The 26,500-nt window shown below is 40.3% G+C and overlaps 1 protein-coding gene across 1 annotated transcript in view; it reads left to right on the plus strand.

Moving 5' to 3' along the window:
• cab39l (calcium binding protein 39-like) overlaps nt 1-26,500 on the plus strand; it is a 57,594-nt gene that overhangs the window by 146 nt on the left and 30,948 nt on the right. The window contains exon 1 of the mRNA XM_061889752.1: nt 1-57. This exon is cut by the window's left edge and continues 146 nt beyond it. The gene's annotated coding sequence lies outside the window, so the exon portion shown is untranslated. The remainder of the gene's footprint in view (nt 58-26,500) is intronic.

Genomic DNA, 26,500 nt, shown 5'->3' on the forward strand with positions numbered 1-26,500 from the left:
CGAAGTTAATCGGGGAGGGTCAGAAGACGTTTAAACGCAACATATTCTTCCTCACTTGTAAGTATCCTCTTCTAGGAAAATAATGTTTTATTGCCCTTGGTAGTCTTGTGCAACTTGACTGGCGGCTCAGCTCGTTAACATGTTCCTTTACGTGACCGCCATTAGACATTCGTGTCTGTTCTTTATCACTAATATTAAACAAATGTGATTAGCTTTGGGATAATCTGTCAAAACAAAAAGGCAGTAACGGCGAGAGGGGTGTAGCCATGTCAAATCACGCCGTTTGCTTCTCTCACATGTACACTTTACCACAACCGCGTCTTCATTATGTTTATTCCACCATTTAAGCCTTTAATAGTTGACAAGAGTCCTTTTTTAGTTTTGTTTTTCCTCTTTTCTCAGCCTGCTGTTACTTTAGACGTCATGTGTCAGGATAGCTGGGATGACATCACAGCAGCTTCCGGTCATTTCCTTGAAAAATAAAGTGACGTTGCTTTTATTTGCGGAAGTAATGTCTAGGTTTTATTTATTGAACAATTAAAGGCCTACTGAAATGAGATGTTCTTATTTAAATGGCGATAGCAGGTCCATTCTATGTGTCATGTTTGATCATTTCGCGATATTGCCATATTTTAGCTGAAAGGATTTAGTAGAAAACGTCGACTTTTGCTCGCTAATAAAAAAGCCTTGCCTGTATTGGAAGTAGCAGACGATGTGCGCGTGATGTCACCGTTTGTGAGGGATCCTCACATTGTTTACAATCACGGCCACCAGCAGCTAGAGCGATTCGGATCAAGAAAGCGACCATTTCCCCATTAATTTGAGAGAGGATAAAAGATTTGAGGATGAGGAAAGTTAGAGTGAAGCACTAGAAAGAAAGAAAAAAAAAGGTGACGCAGTGGGAGCGATTCAGATGTTATTAAACACATTTATTAGGATAATTCTGGATAATCCCTTATCTGCTTATCGTGTTAATAGTGTTTCAGTGGGATTATAAGTCATACCTGAAAGTCGGAGGGCTGCGGTGAACGCCAGTGTCTCTGAGAAAAGCCATGGAGGAGCCAAGATCACAGCTGCCTTTTGGATAGTTGCTGCAGGAGGTCGTATAATCCGCTCCAGTCTCCGGTAAGAGCCGACTTAATATCACAAGTGGTTGACATGTGGTAGAGAAACATGTTCGCTTGACCGCTCTGTGTTAAAGCTTCCCAACAAACAAACACCGGCTGTGTGTCGGTTGCTAAAGGCAGCTGCAATCCACCGCTTTCCACCAACAGCATTCTTCTTTATAGTCTCCATTATTAATTGAACAAATTGCAAAAGATTCAGCAACACAGCCGTCCGAAATACTGTGTAATTATGCGATGAAAAGAGACGACTATTAGCCGTGAGTGGTGCTGAGCTGAAATGTCCGCTACAACCAATAACGTCACAAGCACGTGTCAACATACGCGTCATCATTCCGCGACGTTTTCAACAGGATACCTCGCAGGAAATTTAAAATGACAAATTAGTCAACTAAAAAGGCCGTAGTGGCATGTGTTGCAATGTTAACATTTCTTCAAGGGACGGCGTGGCGCAGTGGAATAGTGGCTGTGCGCAACCCGAGGGTCCCTGGTTCAAGCCCCACCTAGTACCAACCTCGTCACGTCCGTTGTGTCCTGAGCAAGACACTTCACCCTTGCTCCTGATGGGTGCTGGTTAGCGCCTTGCATGGCAGCTCCCTCCATCAGTGTGTGAATGTGTGTGTGAATGGGTAAATGTGGAAGTAGTGTCAAAGCGCTTTGAGTACCTTGAAGGTAGAAAAGCGCTATACAAGTACAACCCATTTATTTATTTATTTATTTATAAACTATCAGACTGTCTGGTGGGTAGTAGTGGGTTTCAGTAGGCCTTTAATAGTTGACAAAAGTTCTTTTTTAGTTTTGTTTTTCCTCTTTTTTACAGCCTGCTGTCAGGCTAGCTGGGATGACAACACAGCAGCTTCTGGTAATGTCCTTAAAAAATAAAGTGACGTTGCTTTTATATGCGGAAGTAATGTCTAGGTTTTATTTATTGAAAAATTAAAGGCCTATTGAAATTTTATTTTCTTATTCAAACGGGGCTAGCGGGTCCATTCTATGTGATCATTTTGCGATATTGCCATATTTTTGCTGAAAGGATTTAGTAGAGAACATCAACGATAAAGTTCGCAACTTTTGGTCGCTGATAAAAAAGCCTTGCCTGTACCGGAAGTAGCAGACGATGTCCGCGTGACGTCACGGGTTGTAGGGCTCCTCACATCCTCGCATTGTTTACAATCATGGCCAGCAGCAGCTAGAGCGATTCAGACCGAGAAAGCGACAATTCCCCCATTAATTTGAGCGAGGATCAAAGATTCGTGGACGAGGATAGTGAGAGCGAAGGACTAGAATTTTTTTTTTTTTTTAAAAAGACAAGGGCAGATGTTTTTAGACACATTTACTAGGATAATTCTGGAAAATCCCTTATCTGCTTATTGTGTTACTAGTGTTTTAGTGAGATTATATAGTCATACCTGAAAGTTGGAGGGATGCGGTGACCGCCAGTGTCTCTGGGGGAAGCCACGGAGGAGCCAAGAAAGTCGCAGCTGCCTCTTTGACAGCTGCAGGAGGAACGACACAAACTCCGCTCATGTTTACGGTAAGAGCCGACTTATTACCACAATTTTCTCACCAAAACTTGCCGGTTGACATGTGGTAGAGAACCGTGTTCGCTTGATCGCTCTGTTCCATAGTAAAGCTTCACCTTCGGGAATGTAAACAAGGAAACACCGGCTGTGTTTGTGTTGCTAAAGGCAGCCGCAATACACCTCTTCCCACCTACATCGTTCTTCTTTGACGTCTCCATTATTAATTGAACAAATTGCAAAAGATTCAGCTACACAGATGTCCAGAATACTGTGTAATTATGCGATTAAAGCAGACGACTTATAGCTGGGATCGGGCTGGAACAAAATGTCCCCTACAATCCGTGACGTCACACGCACGCGTCATCATACGCGTCATCATACGCGTCATCATACCGCAACGTTTTCAACAGGATACTTCGCGCAAAATTTAAAATTTCAATTTAGTAAACTAAAAAGGCCGCATTGGCATGTGTTGCAATGTTAATATTTCATCATTGAAATATAAACTATCAGACTGCGTGGTCGGTAGTAGTGGGTTTCAGTAGGCCTTTAAAAAATAAAGTGACGTTGCTTTTATTGCGGAAGTAATGTCTAGGTTTTATTTATTGAACAATTAAAACACCGAGGGTACACATTGAACATGTCCAAACAATTTAAGACACTTCCAATACATTACAGCATTTGAAATTTTAACATGTTTGAGCAATTAACATTCTTATGTGAACAAAAAACGTAAATAAAAAGTAAGAGACAATACAAAGCTTAAAAAAAAAAAAAAACTAAAAATAATGAGATTACATGAAAAACCTATAAACTAACTTATTTTTAACACTACAAGCGGTAGAAAATGGATGAATGAGTGGGGGACCTTTTGGATTTTCAACAATTTTAGTGCTTTGTTTTTTTTTTTATGAATTAAAATGAATTATAAACCTATTTAAGGCTCCAATTACTTCACATCATAAATTTTGGGAGTAAATATTGCATATTTTGTGTTTTTGCTTTACAATAAACTGGGTTTTCTTTGAGAAAAGGAGCATAAAATATATTTTTAAACTTTTTTTTTTTAAACTTCATATCAGCTCGTAGCTAATTTTCCAACGTCCCACAGCACTCTAATATTAGCATGCTTGCTTGTTTTCAATATTTTCAGGTATACACTTCCAGTGTCATATATTTTATTTGAGAAATGCTACCATTTAGCCTGGTAACATTAGTATGCTGGCTATTTTTTATTTTATTTATTTTTTTAAGCCAATTCTGTAGGTAGACACCTACAGTCATATTTTGGGTACTTGAGGCATAATGAACGTTTTAAATTAATCTTTCAGATGTGCACCTGAGTGATATAATTTGGTACTTGAATGTTACAGTTAGCATTTTAACATGTTAACATCAGCGTGCAAGCTTTTTTTTTTTTTACCAATATTAGCAGGTAAACACCTCAGTGTCATATATTAAAATAATTCACTCATGCTAACTATAAGCATGCAGTTATTCCTCTTTGAGAGGTGTTGACGTAAACGAGGTCCTCTGTACATGAGAAGAACCTGCTTTTACTTTGAAAGTCAATCTGCCTCTCATGGACTTCTCGTGTGGTTGCATGAGTTTGCAATGACAACCCCAAGATCAAACCACATCAGATAAAAGTGCTTGGGGAAAAATCCACAGTGACACTGCTGCAACCTAAAAAGTCTGGATTCTAGCTCAGGGATGTCCAAAGTGTGGCTTTGGGGGCCAGTCGCTGACTGTAGATCATTTCATGTTGGCCCCTGTCATTTGGATATTAAAGGCCTACTGAAACCCACGACTACCGACTACGCAGTCTGATAGTTTATACATTAATAATGAAATATTAACATTGCAACACATGCCAATACGGCCGGTTTAGTTTACTAAATTACAATTTTAAATTTCCCGCGGAGTTTCCTGTTGAAAACGTCACGGAATGATGACGCGTGTTTGTGACGATATTGGTTGGAGGGGACATATTAGCTCAGCACCACTTGCGGCTTAAAGTCGTCTTTTTTCATCGCGCAATTACACAGTACTTTGGACATCTGTTTTGCTGAATCTTTTGCAATTTGTTCAATTAATAATGGAGAAGTCAAAGTAGAAAGATGGAGGTGGGAAGCTTTGGCCTTTAGCCACACAAACACAGCCGGTGTTTCTTTGTTTAAAATTCCCAGAGGTGAAGCTTTACTATGGATCAGAGCGGTCAAGCGAACATGATTCCCGACCACTTGTCAACCGACAGGTTTCGATGAGAAAATTGTGGTAAAAAGTCGCCTCTTACCGGAGATCAGCGTCAACACACCCCGGACACACCCCTCCAACTATCAGGTACTATTTAACTCACTAAAACACTAGCAACACAATAGAAAGATAAGGGATTTCCCAGAATTATCCTAGTAAATGTGTTTAAAAACATCTGAATCGCTCCCAATGCAATCGCCTTTTTTTTTTCCCCCTAGTCCTTTACTATAAATTTCCTCATCCACAAATCTTTCACCCTCGCTCAAATTAGTGGGGAAATTGTCGCTTTCTCGGTCCAAATAGCTCTTGCTGCTGGAAGCTCACATTTTAAACAATGTGAGAATGTGAGGAGCCCTCACACCGGTGACATCATCGTCTGCTACTTCCGGTGCAGGCAAGGCTTTTTTATTAGCGACCAAAAGTTGCGAACTTTATCGTGGATGTTCTCTACTAAATCCTTTCAGCAACATCGCAAAATGATCAAGTATGACACATAGAATGGACCTGCTATCCCTGTTTTAAATAAGAACATCTCATTTCAGTAGGCCTTTAACCCTATAAAAACAGCCTGCATCAAAACATTACAAAGTAGGATGTGGACTACGTTGAAAATATAACAATAAAAAAGTTGTAATATTTGTTATGAAAAATATGTATGTGTATATAGTTATATACTGTATGTATGTATATGTAAGAAAAAAAAAAGCTAAACCCTTGACATAAATTTGGCTAATTAAGAATGTTACAAATTGAACAGCTTGAAAATAAAAGTAAATTTTAATGTATTTTAATTCATTATATTAGAACTAAATTAGTCAGAAATTATTAGATTTTTTAAAATAAATGCAAATTAGAAAAAAAAAATAGAAAAAATAAACAATAAATAAATAAATACCTACTCTGGCCTTGTGTTTAGAGCATGGGTGTCAAACTCTGGCCCGCGGGCCAAATCTGGCTCTGGAACCGTATGCGGCTCTTTAGCGCCGCCCTAGTGGCTCTCTGGAGCTGTTTCAAAAATATATGAAAAATGAAATGATGAGGGGGGAAAATTTATTTTTTGTTTTAATTTGGTTTCTGTAGGAGGACAAACATGACACAAACCTCTCTAATTGCTATAAGGCACACTGTTTATATTAAACATGCTTTACTGATTCGAGTATTTGGCGAGCTCCGTTTTGTCCAATTTTTAGCGGTCCTTGAACTCACCCTAGTTTGTTTACATGTATAACTTTCTCCGACTTTCTAAGACGTGATTTATGCCACTTCTTTTTCTGTCTCATTTTGTCCACCAAACTTATAATGTTGTGCATGAATGCACAAAAGTGAATTTTGTTGATGTTATTGACTTATGTGGAGTACTAATCAGACATATTTGGGCACTGCAAGCTAATCGATGCTAACATGCTATTTAGGCTAGCTGTTTGTACATATTGCATCATTATGCCTCATTTGTAGCTATATTTGAGCTCATTTAGTTTCCTTTGAATGCTCTTAATTCAATGTATATCTCATGACACACTATCTGTATGTAATATGGCTTTTAAGTTTTTGCGGCTCCAGACAGATTTGTATTTTTGGTCCAATACGGCTCTTTCAACATTTTGGGTTGCCGACCCCTACTTTAGGTGGACTACAGCTGGGTGTTTGACATATGGGCCAACATGGAGCCACACATAGCAACAGCAGGGTGTTGTGTATGTTTGAGGCCGAGCCCAGTGGTTGCCAGATTAAGGCGCTTGCGTAACATTTGGTCAGGCTTTAAGAGAAGACGCGAGCCCGAAGACGGGTCTTTGCACAAGTCCACTGTTTGCGTGATTGCCTTGTGTTGACAAGGTGGCTGGCAGTATGCGTAACTATTTGGTAGCTTAGTGGAGTTAGGGATCACTTCTTCAATGGCATAGTGTGTGTGGATTGAAGTTTTATGAGCTGATATGATATGACGTACCTGGAGGCGGCATTCTGAAAAGACAAGACAAGTATTAATATAACTACAAGGACAATGTTTCCCTTATAAGGGTTTTATATAGAGATTGTAACTGAGATAGGCTCCAGCACCCCCCTACAGCCCAGAAAGGGATAAGCGGTAGAAAACTAACTGATGGATGGATGTAGGGCTGGGCGATATATCGATACACCCGCGGGTTTGTCTCTGTGCGATATAGAAAATGACTATATCATGATATTCGAGTATACATTCTCACACAGTTGCTTTTAGCTGCGGGCATTACACTACATGCTCTCCTCGCTCTTTGTAATCTCTCCTCACAGAGACATAAAACAAGCGCACCTTCTTACATACACCACATACGTATACGCCCTCGCGGAGCAGAGAGGTAGCGGCATGGGTAATGTTAGCTGTGGTGCGAGTGGTATTACGAGAGAAAGAAAGTGCGAATCTGGTAACATTGATTTTTTATTAGTAGATCGCGCAGTACAGTACATATTCCGTACAATTGACCACTAAATGGTAACACCCAAATAAGTTTCAACTTGTTTAAGTTGGGGTCCACGTTAATCCGCTCATTGTAAGGAATGAATGAATGAATGAAGGAAGAATTAATTCCCATGAAAAAACACACAGGGTCCATCGTCTGGCAGTGGTTTGGCTTCAAGCGGGGATATGTCGAACAGACAACCGTAATTTGTCAAGTGTGGTGCAAAAGCGTTGCTACAAAAAGTAGCATTACTGCTAACACGTAGCATTATTTAAAAAGTCACCCGCTAGAGAATGAAGTGTGTTTGAAACTCTGCATGTCAACATGTCCGTTCGGTGCCACACCAACAAAATGCCGAGGCAACCATTTCCACATCAACACCGTATGAAAAAAATAGTCAACTACAAAAGGAGATAACATCCGCAGGAACCTACCACATAGCGAAGGACATATACTATTTGATTTCCTATTATGAAGCTCATTTTTATTTGACAGTTATTGAAATATATTGTGTGACATCATGCACAAAAATGCACTTTATTTGTTTTAAACTATTGTAGTGGCGTTCTGTACAAAAAGCACACTTCAATTTAGTGTTGTTTTGATAAGTCATCTTAGTGACATCATGCACAAAAGTGCACTAAAAGCTTGTTTTAAAGTGCCTCTGACAATCTAGCAATTTTTGCTTTGGAATGACATGAATGTGCCACTGCTTAATAGCTGTTTGATAAATACAGTTTTGATCAATTGACTTAGTTTTAATTTCCCTCTCTGCATGAAAGTTTAAAATGAGCATATATTAATGCAGTATGAACACGAATGTTGTAATGTAGACACATAGAATCATCATACTGCTGTGATTATATGCCTCAAGTGTTAATTCAAGGCTAAGGCAAAATAACGAGATATATATCGTGTATCGTGACATGGCCTAAAAATATCGAGATATTAAAAAAATGCCATATTTCCCTTGATGAATGTAATAAAAAAAAGATCGACACATTATGATGGGACTTACAGTGCATTCGGACAGTATTCACAGCGTGTCACTTTTTCCCCAAATGTTGTTTCACAGCCTTATTCCAAAATATAAAAAAATATGTTTCCTCATAATTCTACAAACAATAAATACCCTATAATGACAATGTGAAAAACTTTTTTTTAATTTGAAAAATTTATTAAAAATAAATAAAATCACATGAACATAAGTGCCTGTGATGAGGTGGCGACGTGTCCAGGGTGTACCCCGCCTTCCGCCCGATTGTAGCTGAGATAGGCACCAGCTACCCCAAAGGGAATAAGCGGTAGAAAATGGGTGGATGAACATAAGTATTCACAGGATTTGCTCATTACTTTGTTGATATACCTTTGGCAGAAATTATAGAGTTAGACAAACTTTAATGATCCACAAGGGAAATTGTTCCACACAGTAGCTCAGTGTCATTTCTTGTGATCATGTTTTGTTTAGTTATGCTCTGTTTTGTTTAAGACTCATTTAGTTCCTGTTTGTGCACCTCCCTGAGTTTGTTTTGGTTGCCATGGTTGCAAATGATGTTCACCTGTCTCTTAGTGTTCGGCCGCTCACCTGCTACCCGAGCACTAATCAGAGGCATTATTTAAGCCTGCCATTGCCGGTCAGTCGGCCTGGGGTCATTGTGTTCGTTCCATGGTCTGTTCTTGCCACAGTAAGTCATACTCGTTTTTCATGCCAAAGTTCATGCTGTTCTTTTCAAGTCGTGTTCATAATTTATGTTAAAGTGTTAACTTTGTTTCTTTAGCCAAGTTGTGCCTCTGCAGTGAGCGCTTTTTGTTTGTACCTTTTTTTAGTCACCATTAAATCATGTTTTTACCTGAACGCCATGTTTCGAGTAATCCGTCTGCCTTCCAAGGAGAACGACCCCGCAGCAAGCTGCGACCCCCCCTTTATAACACAATGACGCCAGGCCGACTGGCCGGCAATGGCAGGCTTAAATAATGCCTCTGATTAGTGCTCGGGTAGCAGATAATCGGCCGAACACTAATCAGAGACAGGTGAACATAATTTGCAACCATGGCACCCAAAACAAACTCTGAGAGGTGCACAAACAGGAACTAAAGGAGTCTTAAACAAAACAGAACATAACTAAACAAAACATGATCACAAGACATGACACTCTGTTACAAAGGATGGAAAGGATAATGCAGGTATAAAATAGATTAAAAACGTACCGTAGTAGCAATGTAAAATATAACCTATATGTGATATTTACATATGTACAGTATATTATATATACTGATACATGATATTATATGTTTATATCGTATATACAAACTATAACAATTACTATGTACAATATCACAGTATATGTAACAACTGCAACATAAAATATAGAGTAGATCCAGCAGAAAATAGACATGAACAAAGATAGGTGTCTTACATAGAAGGTGTCAGGTAATAGACAGATATCGTCTACTGCTGTATGGCGAGTGATTATACAGCTGGATAGAGTGCGGAATGAGGGAGGTCTTGAATCGAACACTGTGGGAACGAAGCTGAAGGAGCCTGTTGGAGTATGAACTCGGCTGTCCCTCAATTGTCTGCCAGAGTCGGTGGGCAGGTTTGTCCAATGTCCTCCTGTCTCTCACTGATGCAAGTCTTTCTGAATACTTTGCCACGAGTTTGGCACACCTATCTTTTGGGCAGTTTCACCCATTTTTCTTTGCAGCACCTCTCAAGCTCCATCAGATTGGATGGGAAACATTAGTTTTCATCCAGGATGTCTTTATACATTGCTACATTCATCTTAGTCTAGTCAGGGAGGTGACCAAGAGCCTGATGGTCACTCTGTCAGAACTACAGTATTCCTCTGTGGAGAGAGGACAATCTTCTAGATCATAGGTGTCAAACTCTGGCCCGCGGGCCAAATTTGGCCCTAGAGGCAATATCAAATTAACATTAGAGCTGGCCCGCCGGTGTTATACAGCTGTGCCGCTGTAACACCGCATTCACCGATTTCCCGGGAGACTCTCGATTTTCAGTGCCCCTCCCGAAAATCTCACGGTGCAACCATTCTCCCGCATTCCACCCGGACAACAATATTGGGGGTGTGCCTTAAAGGCACTGCCCTTAGCGTCCTCTACCACCTGTCGTCAAGTCTGTTTTTCCTCCTCACAAACAGCGTGCCGGCCCAGTCACGTAATATATGTGGCTTCTACACACATGTAAGTGAATGCAAGGCATACTTGATCAACAGCATACAGGTCACACTGAGGGCGGCCATATAAACAACTTTAACACTGTTACAAATATGCGCCACACTGTGAACCCACACCAAACAAGAATGACCAACATATTTCGGGAGAACATCCGCACCGTAACACAACATAAACACAACAGTTTAAAATTTTGGCCCCCTCTGTATTTGAGTTTGACACCCCTGTTCTAGAAGGAAAACCATCTTTGCAGCAATCCACCAATCAGGCCTGTATGGTATAATGTCCAAACAGAAGCTATTTCTTAGTAAAAAAAAAAGTTTTCTGACATGCACCTGTAAGATAATCAGACCATGAGCGTCTGATAAGACAAATATTGAACTCTATGACATGAATGCCAGGCATTATGTTTGGAGGAAACCAGGCACCACTCATCACCAAGACATTACCATCCCTACAGTGAAGCATGGCGGTGGCAGCATCATGCTGTGGGGATGTTTTTCAATGGCAGGAACTCAAAGACTAGTCAGGGTGGAGGGAAAGATGAATGCAGCAATGTACGGAGACATCCTGGTTGAAATCAACGGTTCCCCCCCTGATATAGCATGAGAAGTGCTGCTAAGCGGAATGGGTCAAAATGCCCAAAGTTAAGTGTGTAAAACTTGTGGCATCGTATTCAGAAAGACTTGAGGCTGTAAATGCCACAAAAAGAGCATCAACAAAATATGGAGCAAAGGTTGTGAATACTTTTGTACATGTGATATATATATATATATATATATATATATATATATATATATATATATATATATATATATATATATATACACACACACACACACACACAGTGGGGCAAAAAAGTATTTAGTCAGCCACCGATTGTGCAAGTTCTCCCACTTAAAATGATGACAGAGGTCTGTAATTTTCATCATAGGTACACTTCAACTGTGAGAGACAGAATGTGGGGAAAAAAATCCAAGAATTCACATTGTAGGAATTTCAAAGAATTTATTTGTAAATTATGGGGGAAAATAAGTATTTGGTGAACCATTCAAAGCTCTCACTGATGGAAAGAGGTTTTGGCTCAATATCTCACGATACATGGCCCCATTCATTCTTTCCTTAACACGGATCAATTGTCCTGTCCCCTTAGCAGAAAAACAGCCCCAAAGCATGATCTTTCCACCCCCATGCTTCACAGTAGGTGTGGTGTTCTTGGGATGCAACTCAGTATTCTTCTTCCTCCAAACACGACGAGTTGAGTTCATACTAAAAAGTTCTATTTTGGTTTCATCTGACCACATGACATTCTCCCAATCCTCTGCTGTATCATCCATGTATCCATTTTGATTGATTGATTGATTGATTGATTGATACTTTTATTAGTAGATTGCACAGTACAGTACATATTCCGTACAGTTGACCAGTAAATGGTAACACCCGAATAAGTGTTTCAACTTAATCAATTCATGGTACAAATATATACTATCAGCATAATACAGTCATCACACAAGTTAATCGTCATAGTATATACATTGAATTATTTACATTATTTACAATCGGGGGTGGGATGAGGAGCTTTGGTTGATATCAGTACTTCAGTCATCAACAATTGCATCAACAGAGAAATGGACATTGAAAGAGTGTAGGTCTTACTTAGTAGGATATGTACAGCCAGCAGAGAACATAGTGAGTTCAGATAGCATAAGAACAAGTATATACATTAGAAGTACATTTGATTATTTACATTAGATTATTTATAAACGGAGGAGATGGGATGTGAATGGAGGAGGGTATTAGTAGTAAAGGGTTGAAGTTGCCTGGAGGTGTTGTTTTAGAGCGGTTTTGAAGGAATATAGAGATGCACTTACTTTTACACTTGTTGGGAGTGCATTCCACATTGATGTGGCATAGAAGGAGAATGAGTTAAGACCTTTGTTAGATCGGAATCTGGGTTTAACGTGGTTTGTGGAGCTCCCCATGGTGTTGTGGTTATGGCGGTCATTAAGGAAGTAGTTTGACATGTACTTCGGTATCAGGGAGGCGTAGCGGATTTTATAGACTAGGCTCAGTGCAAGTTGTTTTACTCTGTCCTCCACCCTGAGCTAGCCCACTTTGGAGAAGTGGGTTGGAGTGAGGTGAGATTTGGGGTGGAGGTCTAAAAGTAACCGGACTAGCTTGTTCTGGGATGTTTGGAGTCTAGATTGGAGGGTTTTGGAGGTGCTGGGGTACCAGGAGGTGCAAGCGTAATCAAAAAAGGGTTGAATGAGAGTTCCCGCTAGAATCTTCAAGGTGCTTTTGTTGACCAGAGAGGAGATTCTGTAGAGGAATCTCATTCTTTGGTTGACCTTTTTGATTACCTTGGTTGCCATTTTATCACAGGAAAGATTGGCCTCTAGAATGGAACCTAGGTAGGTGATCTCATCTTTCCTCGTGAAAACAATGTCACCCACTTTTATAGTGAAGTCACTGACTTTCTTAAGGTTCATATGGGACCCAAATAGGATGGATTCCGTGTGTGTATGGATAGGTATGTTACAAAGTACTATATGGTACAAAATTATAATAAAACCTTTTTACTACAAAAGTTCCTCTTGGCTGTTGACGTACGTACGCTTTATATGTGCAGTGTTGGCCTAAAAAACTTGTTTTAAAAAATTTATTTTCAAATTTCATTTGAAAAAACCCAAAACCAGTTAGGTAGACACGGTGTGTAAATGGTAAATAAAAACAGAATACAATGATTTGTAAATCCTTTTCGACCTATATTCAATTGAATAGACTGTAAAGACAAGATACTTAACGTTCGAACTGATAAACTTTTGTTATTTTTTGCAAATATTAGCTCATTTAGAATTTGATGCATGCAAAAACGCTGGCATAAGTGACAAAAAAGACTGAGAAAATTGAGGAATGCTCATCAAACACTTATTTGGAACATCCCACAAGGGAACAAGTGGTTGCCATGATTGGGTATAAAAGCAGCTTCCATGAAATGCTCAGTCTTTCACAAACAAGGATGGGGCGTGGGTCACCACTTTGTGAACAAATGCATGAGCAAATTGTCCAACAGTTTAAGAACATTTCTCAATGAGCTATTGCAAGGAATTTAGGGATTTCACCATCTACGGTCCGTAATATCATCAAAAGGTTCAGAGAATCTTGAGAAATCACTGCACGTAAGCTGCAATGCCCGTGACTTTTGAGCCCTCAGGCGGTACTGCATCAGAGACTGAAATCAGTATGTAAAGGATATCATCACATGGGCTCAGGAACACTTCAGACAACCACTGCCAGTAACTACAGTTTGTCGCTACATATCTAAATGCAAGTTAAAACTACTATGCAAAGCGAAAGCCATTTATCAACAACACCCAGAAATGCCACCAGCTTCGCTGGGCCCGAGCTTATCTAAGATGGGCTGATGAAAACTGTTCTGTGGTCTGACGAGTCCACATTTCAAATTGTTTTTGAAAACTGTGGATGTCTTGTCCTCCAGACCAAAGAGGAAAAGAACCATCCGGATTGTTATCGGCGCAAAGTTCAAAAGCCAGCATTGTGATGGTATGGGGGTGTATTAGTTCCCAAGGCATGGTTATATCTGTGAATGCACCATTAATGCTGAAAGGTACATACAGGTTTTGGAGCAACATATGTTGCCATCCAAGCAACATGTTTTTCATGGACGCCCCTGCTTATTTCAGCAGGACAATGCCAAACCATAACTGTGTTACAACGGTGTGGCTTCATAATAAAATAGTGCGGTTAATGGACTGGCCTGCCTGTAGTCCTCAACTGTCTCCCTTTGAAAATGTGTGGCACATTAAATAGATGGATAGTACTTTATTGATTCCTTGAGGAGAGTTCCCTCAGGGAAATTAAAACTATGAATTGTAAAATACCACAACGGAGACTCCGGACTGTTGAACAACTTTAGCTGTACATAAAGCAAGAATGGGAAATAATTCCACCTGAAAAGCTTCAAAAATGAGCCTCCTCAGTTCCCAAACGTATACTGAGTGTTGTTAAAAGGAAAGGCCATGTAACTCAGTGGTAAAAATGCCCCTGTGTCAACTTTTTTGCAATGAGTTGCTGCCATCAACTTCTAAGTTAATGATTATTTTCAAAAATAAATTGCATTTCTCCGTTCGAACATTAAATATCTTGTCTTGGCAGTCTATTCAATTGAATGTAGGTTGAAAAGGATTTGCAAATCATTGTATTCTGTTTTTATTTAAGCAAAGTGCCAACTTCCCTGGTTTTGGGTTTTGTACAAAAATCACAGAATGTTAATCTAATAAAAGAAAACTAAGCAACTCCAACCTTATCCCAGTTTTACAATACTTAAAGCCATTGAAAAGACATACAAATACAATACTTAAAAAAAAAAAAAAAATTAAAGATGATAAAAACATCAATAATGGGTTTTATTGTTTTGAATCCCAACATTTTTTTCTCTCTTAAAAAAAAAAAAGGAAAAAAATACTTTTATTTTTGTATCGAAAATGATGAATTAGTTTAGACTCGGAATAAATAAAAATTGTAATTTGGATGTGAATTGAATTATTTGTAGCACTCCTAGAATATAAAGATTGAGCACTACTAGAACATAAAGAATGCTTCCAAAAGAACAAATAGTTGGCACTTTTGCACATCAAAACTGTCACCGGATGAAGATCTTAAAGGGATTATGTCAAGGTGCATCTGTAATATAAAACTACACAACCTCAAACGACCTGTTTTTCAACAGACATTTTTTCATACGACACAATACATTTTCAACAGATAGTCTTTCATACAACACAATACATTGACTGGCAGGTTTCTACAGACGCAGACTTACATTTGCGTGGCAATTTTGACATCAACTTGTTAAAATCAAAGCCGTTTTCTCGTAATATTCCATCCTTTTTTTTTTGTTACTGTTGAGTGCTGATTAAGTTGATTTATAACCAGCATGCATATTGGAATATTTGTTTGTTTTCTGTGACGTTGAGCCAACACTAAACTTGACAAAGTATGAACATGGTGTCGTATTCTCAATGCGTCAGAGACAAATATTGACTGATGAGCGCAAGAATGATTAACTCACCTCACTTTTTCTTTTATGTTTTTTATTAAATGAATACATTCGAGTGGAAAACAGACTTCTTTTTCATACATTTTTTAGTTAGAAGTTGGATCTGGAGGAGATGCTTTTAATTGTTAAACAGGAGACTATTTTCATCTGCTGCCCCCTTGTGTCTAAAAGTTGCCGCAGGATTTGTTGTTATAAAGGTATTATCATAAATTAGTGCAGGGCTGGGCAATTATTTTACTCGGGGGGGCAGATTTAGATTTAAAAAAAAAGTGTGTCTAGGGGCCGATACATCTATTTTCAGGAACACTAATATAAAACCGCACAATAATGATTGAAAGCTAAAAACGTTATGACTGGAACAGGAAGTAGCGCTCTCCTCTGCGTGCCTGTTAGCTAACACACACACACACGTGTTTGTTATAGTGTTGATGATAGGAAAATTACAAACACATAAGACTCGTTGAAAAGCTGTATGTTTGGCGTTGTCAATCATCACCTGACATGTGAGAAGTTTGTACACAACTTTGTACACACACACATACTGGTTATCATTTGGAATGAGGACCAAGTTTTTTGATCATGGCTTGTGGGGACCACCCTTTCTACAGGTTGTGGAGGCATAAAAATGTTTTGGTAAAATGGCCACGGCCCAGTTACAGTGGGGCAAAAAAGTATTTAGCCAGCCACCGATTGTGCAAGTTCTCCCACTTAAAATGATGACAGAGGTCTGTAATTTTCATCATAGGTACACTTCAACTGTGAGAACAGAATGTGGAAGAAAAATCCAGGAATTCCCATTGTAGGAATTTTAACGAATTTATTTGTAAATTATGGTGGGAAATAAGTATTTGGTTACCAATTCAAAGCTCTCACTGATGGAAGGAGGTTTTGGCTCAAAATCTCACGATACATGGCCCCATTCATTCTTTCCTTAACATGGATCAATCGTCCTGTCCCCTTAGCAGAAAAAACAGCCCCAAAGCATGATGTTTCCAATATTAACTATGAATGATAAAACACTGAATATTGACAACATATTGACAACATATTTAACAATCAACCAAAACACAATCAAAATGCAACAAACATAGTGAAATAACCCCACCTACAATCTGAGATATCTCATAGTGACCAAAGTAACTAATTAGTTGACCATAGTAACTCGTATAGGATGCAGATTCCAAGCATTGAAAGACTTAGTATAGTTGAAGACTTCCGGTCATTAGAAAACACTACACATCATAATGGCAGCTACACTTTCCATCTTAAACATCTAAAACAATTATTTAGGAATGTCCGGCGCGCCAGATTGAAAAGCTCAACGGGCTGCATGCCTTAATTAGCCCAGGTATGTGTTAGTGCAGGGGTCACCAACGCAGTACCCGCGGGCACCAGGTAGCCCGTAAGGACCAGATGAGATACCCGTTGGCCTGTTCTAAAAATAGCTCAAATAGCAGCACTTACCAGTGAGCTGCCTCTATTTTTTGAATTGTATTTATTTACCAGCAAGCTGGTCTCGCTTTGCTCAACATTTTTAATTCTAAGAGAGACAAAACTCAAATAGAATTTGAAAATCCAAGAAAATATTTTAAAGACTTGGTCTTCACTTGTTTAAATAAATTCCTTTATTTTTTTACTTTGCTTCTGATAACTTTCGGAAAGACAATTTTTGAGAAAAAAATACAACCTTAAAAATGATTTTAGGATTTTTAAACATATATACCTTTTTACCTTTTAAATTCGTTCCGCTTCTTTCCTGGCAATTTAAATCAATGTTCAAGTAAATAGATTTTTTTTATTGTAAAGAATAATAAATACATTTTAATTTAATTCTTCATTTTAGCTTCTGTTTTTTCGACGAAGAATATTTGTGAAATAGTCCTTCAAACTTATTATGATTAAAATTAAAAAATATATATCCTGGCATTATATTTTTTTTTTTTTTTTTTTTTTTTTTTTTTTTTGGATTTCTGATTGGGAAGAATGGCCGCCCGGATCTGAACCCGAGTGGTGTTTTGTTATTGGACTTTTGTGCTCGTCACAGTTTGTCCATAACAAACACCATGTTCAAACATAAGGGTGTCCATATGTGCACTTGGCACCAGGACACCCTAGGCCGCAGTTCCATGATCGACTTTGTAGTTGTGTCATCGGATTTGCGGCCTCATGTTATGGACACTCGGGTGAAGAGAGGGGCGGAGCTTTCTACCGATCACCACCTTGTGGTGAGTTGGCTGCGATGGTGGGGGAGGATGCCGGACAGACCTGGGAGGCCCAAACGCATTGTGAGGGTCTGCTGGGAACGTCTGGCAGAGTCTCCTGTCAGACAAAGTTTCAATTCCCACCTCCGGAAGAACTTTGAACATGTCACGAGGGAGGTGCTGGACATTGAGTCCGAGTGGACCATGTTCCGCACCTCTATTGTCGAGGCGGCAGATCGGAGCTGTGGCCGCAAGGTAGTTGGTGCCTGTCGGGGCGGCAATCCTAAAACCCCTTGGTGGACACCAGCGGTGAGGGATGCCGTCAAGCTGAAGAAGGAGTCCTATCGGGTCCTTTTGGCTCATAGGACTCCGGAGGCAGTGGACAGGTACCGACAGGCCAAGCGGTGTGCAGCTTCAGCGGTCGCGGAGGCAAAAACTCGGACATGGGAAGAGTTCGGGGAAGCCATGGAAAACGACTTCCGGACGGCTTCGAAGCGATTCTGGACCACCGTCCGCCGCCTCAGGAAGGGGAAGCAGTGCACTATCAACACCGTGTATGGTGCGGATGGTGTTCTGCTGACCTCGACTGCGGATGTTGTGGATAGGTGGAAGGAATACTTCGAAGACCTCCTCAATCCCACCAACACGTCTTCCTATGAGGAAGCAGTGCCTGGGGAATCTGTGGTGGTCCCTCCTATTTCTGGGGCTGAGGTCGCTGAGGTAGTTAAAAAGCTCCTCGGTGGCAAGGCCCCGGGGGTGGACGAGATCCGCCCGGAGTTCCTTAAGGCTCTGGATGCTGTGGGGCTGTCTTGGTTGACAAGACTTTGCAGCATCGCGTGGACATCGGGGGCGGTACCTCTGGATTGGCAGACCGGGGTGGTGGTTCCTCTCTTTAAGAAGGGGGGCCGGAGGGTGTGTTCCAACTATCGTGGGATCACACTCCTCAGCCTTCCCGGTAAGGTTTATTCAGGTGTACTGGAGAGGAGGCTACGTCGGATAGTCGAACCTCGGATTCAGGAGGAACAGTGTGGTTTTCGTCCTGGTCGTGGAACTGTGGACCAGCTCTATACACTCGGCAGGGTTCTTGAGGGTGCATGGGAGTTTGCCCAACCAGTCTACATGTGCTTTGTGGACTTGGAGAAGGCATTCGACCGTGTCCCTCGGGAAGTCCTGTGGGGAGTGCTCAGAGAGTATGGGGTATCGGACTGTCTTATTGTGGCGGTCCGTTCCCTGTACGATCAGTGCCAGAGCTTGGTCCGCATTGCCGGCAGTAAGTCGAACACATTTCCAGTGAGGGTTGGACTCCGCCAAGGCTGTCCTTAGGCGCAGTCAAGGCGTTGAGGGGTTCCGGTTTGGTAGCCGCAGGATTAGGTCTCTGCTTTTTGCAGATGATGTGGTCCTGATGGCTTCATCTGACCGGGATCTTCAGCTCTCGCTGGATCGTTTCGCAGCCGAGTGTGAAGCGACCGGAATGAGAATCAGCACCTCCAAGTCCGAGTCCATGGTTTTCGCCCGGAAAAGGGTGGAGTGCCATCTCCGGGTTGGGGAGGAGACCCTGCCCCAAGTGGAGGAGTTCAAGTACCTAGGAGTCTTGTTCACGAGTGAGGGAAGAGTGGATCGTGAGATCGACAGGCGGATCGGTGCGGCGTCTTCAGTAATGCGGACGTTGTACCGGTCCGTTGTGGTGAAGAAGGAGCTGAGCCGGAAGGTAAAGCTCTCAATTTACCGGTCGATCTACGTTCCCATCCTCACCTATGGTCATGAGCTTTGGGTCATGACCGAAAGGATAAGATCACGGGTACAAGCGGCCGAAATGAGTTTCCTCCGCCGTGTGGCGGGGCTCTCCCTTAGAGATAGGGTGAGAAGCTCTGCCATCCGGGAGGAACTCAAAGTAAAGCCGCTGCTCCTTCACATCGAGAGGAGCCAGATGAGGTGGTTCGGGCATCTGGTCAGGATGCCACCCGAACGCCTCCCTAGGGAGGTGTTTAGGGCACGTCCAACCGGTAGGAGGCCACGGGGAAGACCCAGGACACGTTGGGAAGACTATGTCTCCCGGCTGGCCTGGGAACGCCTCGGGATCCCCCGGGAAGAGCTAGACGAAGTGGCTGGGGAGAGGGAAGTCTGGGTTTCCCTGCTTAGGCTGTTGCCCCCGCGACCCGACCTCGGATAAGCGGAAGATGATGGATGGATGGATGGATATCCTGGCATATCTAGAAAATCTTTAGAATCAAATTAAAATCTTATATTAAAGTTTTTTGAATTTCTTTTAAAATTTTTGTTCTAATCTAGAAGAAATAATGATTTGTCTTTATTAGAAATATAGCTTGGTCCAATTTGTTATACATTCTAACAAAGTGCAGATTGGATTTTAACCTATTTAAAACATGTCATCAAAATTCCAAAATTAATCTTATTCAGGATAAATTACTAATGATGATCCATAAATTATTTTTTTAATTTTGTCCAAAAGATTCGAATGAGCTAGTTTTTCTCTTCTTTTTTTCGGTTGAATTTTGAATTTTAACGAGTCGAAATGGAAGATAAACTAAGTTTCAAAATTGAATTTTCATTTTTTTTTTTCTGTTTTCTCTTTTAAACCGTTCAATTAAGTGTTTTTTTCATGATTTATTCTCTACAAAAAAAACTTCCTTAAAAGGAAAAAAAATGTTTGACGGAATGACAGACATTAAAGGTAAATTGAGCAAATTGGCTATTTGTAGAAATTTATTTTAGTGTGTATCAAACTGGTAGCCCTTCGCATTAATCAGTACCCAAGAAGTAGCTCTTGGTTTCAAAAAAATTGGTGACCCCTGTGTTAGTGTATCATTATTGCCATTAAGCCCACTGAACGACCCCCTCTATTAGTCAGGAGATCCATGTTCTAATCTCTGTCGGAACATTTCTGTCTGGAGTTCTGCTTCCTCCCACATTCCAAAAACATGCTTGTCAACTCAATAGGCTACCATAAATGTCCTTAGGTGTGACTGGTGACCTGATTGGCCGGTACCAGCTAGTCCAGGGTGTGTCACTCAAAGTCAGCTGGGATAGCCTCCAGCGCTCCAATCTCTCATCCCTCACTCAGCATTTCCTCTTCTTTTTTCTACTCCGGGCGCCCGTCCGTCTTGACCGGAGCCTGACAACCCCGAGACGAGAATGTGACTCGGCAAGCCTGGCCGGCTCTTGCGTAACGATGACCCGCGTGTCATCTGTTCCGCTCGCTGCTTGGATGGTTCTGGAATGTGCATGTCAGGTGCTAACATGAGTCAGTTTTTTTTGGGCTTGTATCTAGGGATATACTCGATATATCGCAAGTTTGTCTCTGTGCGATATAGAAAATAACTATTCGTGATATTCGAGTATACGTTCTCACGCAGTTTCTTTTAGCTGCGGGCATTACACTTCATGCGTTTCCCACTATTTGTCTCTCCTTCTCACAGAGACTTAAAACAAGAGCATCTTCTTCCACACGTCAACTGTGCAACGTCACACGCACCAGTAGAGCATAGAGGTAGCGACATGGTAACGTTAGCTGCGATGCTAACGGTGAGGTGCGGGTGGTAATACGAGAGAGAAAAAAGGAGGGAATCTGGTAACAAATGAAGGAAGAATTAATTACCAAGAAAAACAGCACGGGATCCATCGCCCGGCAGTGGTTTGGCTTCAAGCGGGATTATGTTCAACATTTATGTGGCAAAAGCGTTTCTACAAAAAGTAGCAACTCTACTAATGTAGCATGATTTGAAAAGTCAGCCGCTAGAGCAGGAGTAGGGAACCTATGGCTCTCGAGCCAGATGTGGCTCTTTTGATGACTGCATTTTGCTCTCAGATAAATCTTAGCTGACGTTGCTTAACACGATAAGTAATTAATAATCCGCTGGTAATCACAGTGTTAAAAATAACGTTCAAAATATAAAACATTCTCATGCATTTGAATCCATCCATCCGTTTCTATCGCACCTGTTCAAGAAGTCGCATTGGTGGTCAAAAGTTGTATTTATTGTCGGTTAGCTTCAGAATAACAAAGTTATTAAAAAAATAAGGGACTTATTATACTCTAAAAATGTTGGTCTTACTTAAAAATGCATGCATTTAAATGGTAAATGGGTTATACTTGTATAGCGCTTTTCTACCTTCAAGGTACTCAAAGCGCTTTTGACACTATTTCCACATTCACCCATTCACACACACATTCACACACTGATGGTGGGAGCTGCCATGCAAGGCCCTAACCACGAACCATCTGGAGCAAGGGTGAAGTGTCTTGCTCAAGGACACAACAGGCGTGACGAGGTTGGTAGAAGGTAGGGATTGAACCAGGAACCCTTAGGTTGCTGGCACGGCCACTCTCCTAACTTCGCCAGGCCGTCCCGTTAGTTGTTGTAATCAGGGAAAGTGCAAATAAAACAGGAGGCGTAGAATTCTCTTGTCAGAGCGAGGGACGACACTGTACAAGGGTACAGGTCTGCGGGTTTCTTCTCATTGAGCTAAATTGAATCCTGTCTCTGTTTAATTCCTTGCTTCTTGTCTGTTTGATAGATGTCATCAGTGTTTGAACCTGACAGTTGTATTCGGTGTTGAAAATATTAAATGGCTCTCACGAAATTACATGTTAAAATATTTGGCTTTCATGGCTCTCTCAGCCAAAAAGGTTCCCGACCCCTGCGCTAGAGCAAGCCTGGGCAATTATTTTGACACGGGGGGGCCACGTTTAGAGAAAAAAATGTGTCTGGGGGCCGGTATATCTATTTTTAGGAACAGTAATACAAAACCTCACAATAATGTGTGATTAAATGCTAAAAATGTTATGACATACCGCCTTAAAACACGGAATGGAATTTTTACATTTTTCTATAAACGATAAAACACTGAAGATTGACAAAATATGAATGTCACCCCCCCTTTCGATTGACATATTTTACAATCAAGTGAAACGCAACAAAAATGCAACAAACAGTGAAATATGAACGCAAAGGGTACACAATAAACCCACCTAAAACCTGATATATCTGATATTTGCTGAATTTCCCCCAGGGAAGTACTTTCTATTATATTTTATACATCACTAAGCTTTAGAACTTTTTGTGAAAATCTCCTTCCGCGTCTGTGGAAACGCTTCCCGCCCACACTGCTTGGTGCCTCGTCTGAGCTGCTGTCACGTAGATGACCATAGTACCTAATTGGATTACCATTGTAACTAATTATATTACCATAGTAACTGGTATATCATCCATAAGTGCAGATTCAAACCATTGAAATACTTTGTATAGTTCAAAACTTACAATCATTAGAAAACATGAGTGCACATCATAATGGCAGCTACACTTAAAGATCTAAAAAAATATTTGGAAATGTCCGGCGGCTAGATTGAAAAGCTCAACAGGTCTGCGCTAGAAAATGAAGATTGATACTTTGCATGTCAACATCTCCAACATACCAACAAAATTCCACAGCAACTATTTCCAGATCAACACCGTATGAAAAAAAAAAGTCAACAACTGAAGGATATAACGTCCGCAGGAACCAATAATGCAGCTCATTTTTATTTGACAGTTATTGAAATATCTTGTGTGACATCATGCACAAAAGTGCACTTTATTTGTTTTTAACTATTGTAGTGGCGTTCTGTACAAAAAGTGCACTTTAATTTAGTGTTGTTTTGACGTCATCTTGGTGACATCATGCACAAAAGTGCACTCATAGCTTGTTTAGTGAGTTTTCCTTGCCCTTATGTGGGCCTACCGAAGATGTCGTAGTGGCTTGTGTTGTGGTTTGTGCAACCCTTTGAGACACTAGTGATTTAGGGCTATATAAGTAAACATTGATTGATTGATTGAATAAAATGTCTCTGACAATCTGTTTTGGAAATGACATATGTGTGTGCCACTGCTTAAAACCCACTTTTTTAGCACAGCTTTTATTTAATTTCTCTGCCTTCTTGTTTTTAAATACAGTGCTTGCTTATCTGTTTCATCCAGTGCGTTCATGCTTTTATTTCTATTTTTATCTCTGTTTCTGTTTTGTCTAGTGTTTATGTAGTGTTTTTCATGATTTTATTTCTATTTAAATGTTTTATTATATATTCTAACTTTCTATTTTTATTTTATTTGTATTTATTTTATAAATGTATTTATTTTGTTTATACTTTGTAGCACTTTGAGATTTTAACAAATGTAAAGTGCATTTCAAATGTAATTCATTATTATTATTATTATTATTATTATTATTATTATTATTATAATTATATGTCCCTGTGCTGCTAGTTTAATTTATTTCCTGTTTTTAGCCCTACTTTGCAGTGCATCTCTGTGTATGATGTAATCCCCTTTTATGCTTTATGAAGCAATAATGGTCATGAGTTTCGAGTAGCCTCGCCTCGTTTTGTAAATAAAATGTGTAAAAAAAAAAAATACAATAAAAGACCAACCTTATGTTGGACAGGAAGGATTGTATCAGAGATTAGTTTTGATAGTTTAGATTTAATTATATATATTGATGGTCTTTTTTGATGATACTGGACTATCGGCGCACTCCTTGTAAGTTTAAAAGAGGTCAGTATGAATTTGTATTAAAGGGGTCTTACAATGATCTTTCTGTATTGAAAACACATCCCTGTGGTCTACATAACATGTTAGGGTCGTTCTTTTGTCAAAATGTTGCATTTTGAGAAAAGAACGATGTTTTACAGGCCATCTTTGAGCCGCTTTCTGACTGTCTCTTCAGGAGACTTTGTGTGCGGTCTCATTTACGTGCCTCCACTTTGACTGCGTCCTCTTTTTGTCATTTTTGGTGTAGTTTGCAACGCTTCCATTTGGAGTCTACTGACATATATAAGTTAGAAGTAGCCTTCTGGCTAATTCTGGCTTTTTTAATCATGTGTAGTCATGTGTTTTATGAAAATTGGATTGTTCTCCAGGCAACTACAACCCTAGACTAACACCCTCCCCCCACTGCATCCCACCTTCCCGTATTGTAATTAATCAAATGTAAATAATCAAATGTATATACTTGTTCTTATGCTTTCTGAGCTCACTATGTTCACTGCTGGCTGTACATATCCTACCAAGTCAGACCTACACTGTTTCAATGTCCATTTCTCTGACGATATTGTTGTTGATGACTGAAGTGTTGATATCAAACAAACCTAACCCCCTCCACATCCCACACCCCGGATTGTAAATAATGTAAATAATTCAATGTATACACTCTGATGATTAACTTGTGTGATGAATGTATTATGCTGATAGTATATATTTATACCATGAATTGATTAATGTGGACAAACAAGTTGAAAAACCTGTTCAGGTGTTACCATTTAGTGGTCAATTGTACGGAATATATACTGTACTGTGCAATCTACTGATAAAAGTCTCAATCAATCAATCCCTGTGAAATTAATTTAAGTACATGCTAAAATGTACAGTTGTGATCAAAATTATTCAACCCCCACACAATTTTGGTGTTTTAGCAAGTTGGACATTTATTCCGTATTTTGTTTATAGTCATATCAAATAAAGATGCATTAAATAGACAAATGCAACTTGAATTACAACATTATATTTTGTAACATACCAAACAGTGTCATTTCTCTTAATATCTCATTGACAAAATTATTCAACCCCTTGAGGATCATGACTCTAACGAACAGAATTTGAATAAGGTCTTTTCAATCAGGTGTTGAAAACACCTGTAGATGTGTTTAGAACCATAACGGGCAACAATTAAACTGATTGAAAAAGACTGTGACGCTCAGCTTCTTGTAGATGGTCAATGGTGTATTTGCAACATGGTGAAGTCCAGGGAGTGGTCGAAGAAGTCAAGAGAGGAGGTAATTTCTCTTCATAAGAAAGGATATGGATATAAGAAAATAGCAAAGACATTACTCATTCCAAGAGACACAGTTGGGAGCATAATTCGCAACTTTAAAACTAAAGGCACAGTGGAAACACTACCTGGGCATGGTAGAAAGAGGATGCTGTGTGCAACTGCTGTCCGGTATTTGAAGCGTACAGTGGTGAAAAACCCCCGGGTAACAGCTGAGGAACTACAACAGGACATTGCAGAGGGGGGAACGCAGGTTTCGTCCCAGACAATAAGGCGCGCACTACGAGATGAAGGCCTCCATGCCAGAACTCCCAGGCGCACCCCACTTCTGACTACCAGGCACAAGAAAAAGAAACTCCAGTATGCCAAAAATCATCTGGACAAACCCCAAAGGTTTTGGGAAACTGTTCTATGGAGTGATGAGACAAAATTTGAACTCTTTGGGCCTATGAATCAACATTATGTCTGGAGGAGAAAAAATGAGGCTTACAAAGAGAAGAACACCTTGCCTACTGTTAAGCATGGTGGGGGGTCAATCATGCTCTGGGGCTGTTTCTCTGCCTCAGGTACCGGGAATCTCCAGCGCGTTCAAGGCATTATGAATTCTATTTCCTACCAGGATATATTAGCTGCAAATGTCATGAAGTCAGTGACGAAGCTGAGGCTTGGGAGACGTTGGACCTTCCAACAGGACAACGATCCCAAGCATACCTCCAAATCAACATCAGAGTGGTTGCAGAAGAAGGGCTGGAAGACTCTGGAGTGGCCTTCACAGTCGCCAGACCTAATTCCTCTAGAAAACCTGTGGTGGGACTTGAAGAAGGCAGTTGCAGCACGCAAGCCCAAGAATATGAATGAACTGGAGGCC

Source organism: Nerophis ophidion, linkage group LG27 (genome assembly GCF_033978795.1).
Source record: "Nerophis ophidion isolate RoL-2023_Sa linkage group LG27, RoL_Noph_v1.0, whole genome shotgun sequence".
NCBI lineage: Eukaryota > Metazoa > Chordata > Actinopteri > Syngnathiformes > Syngnathidae > Nerophis > Nerophis ophidion.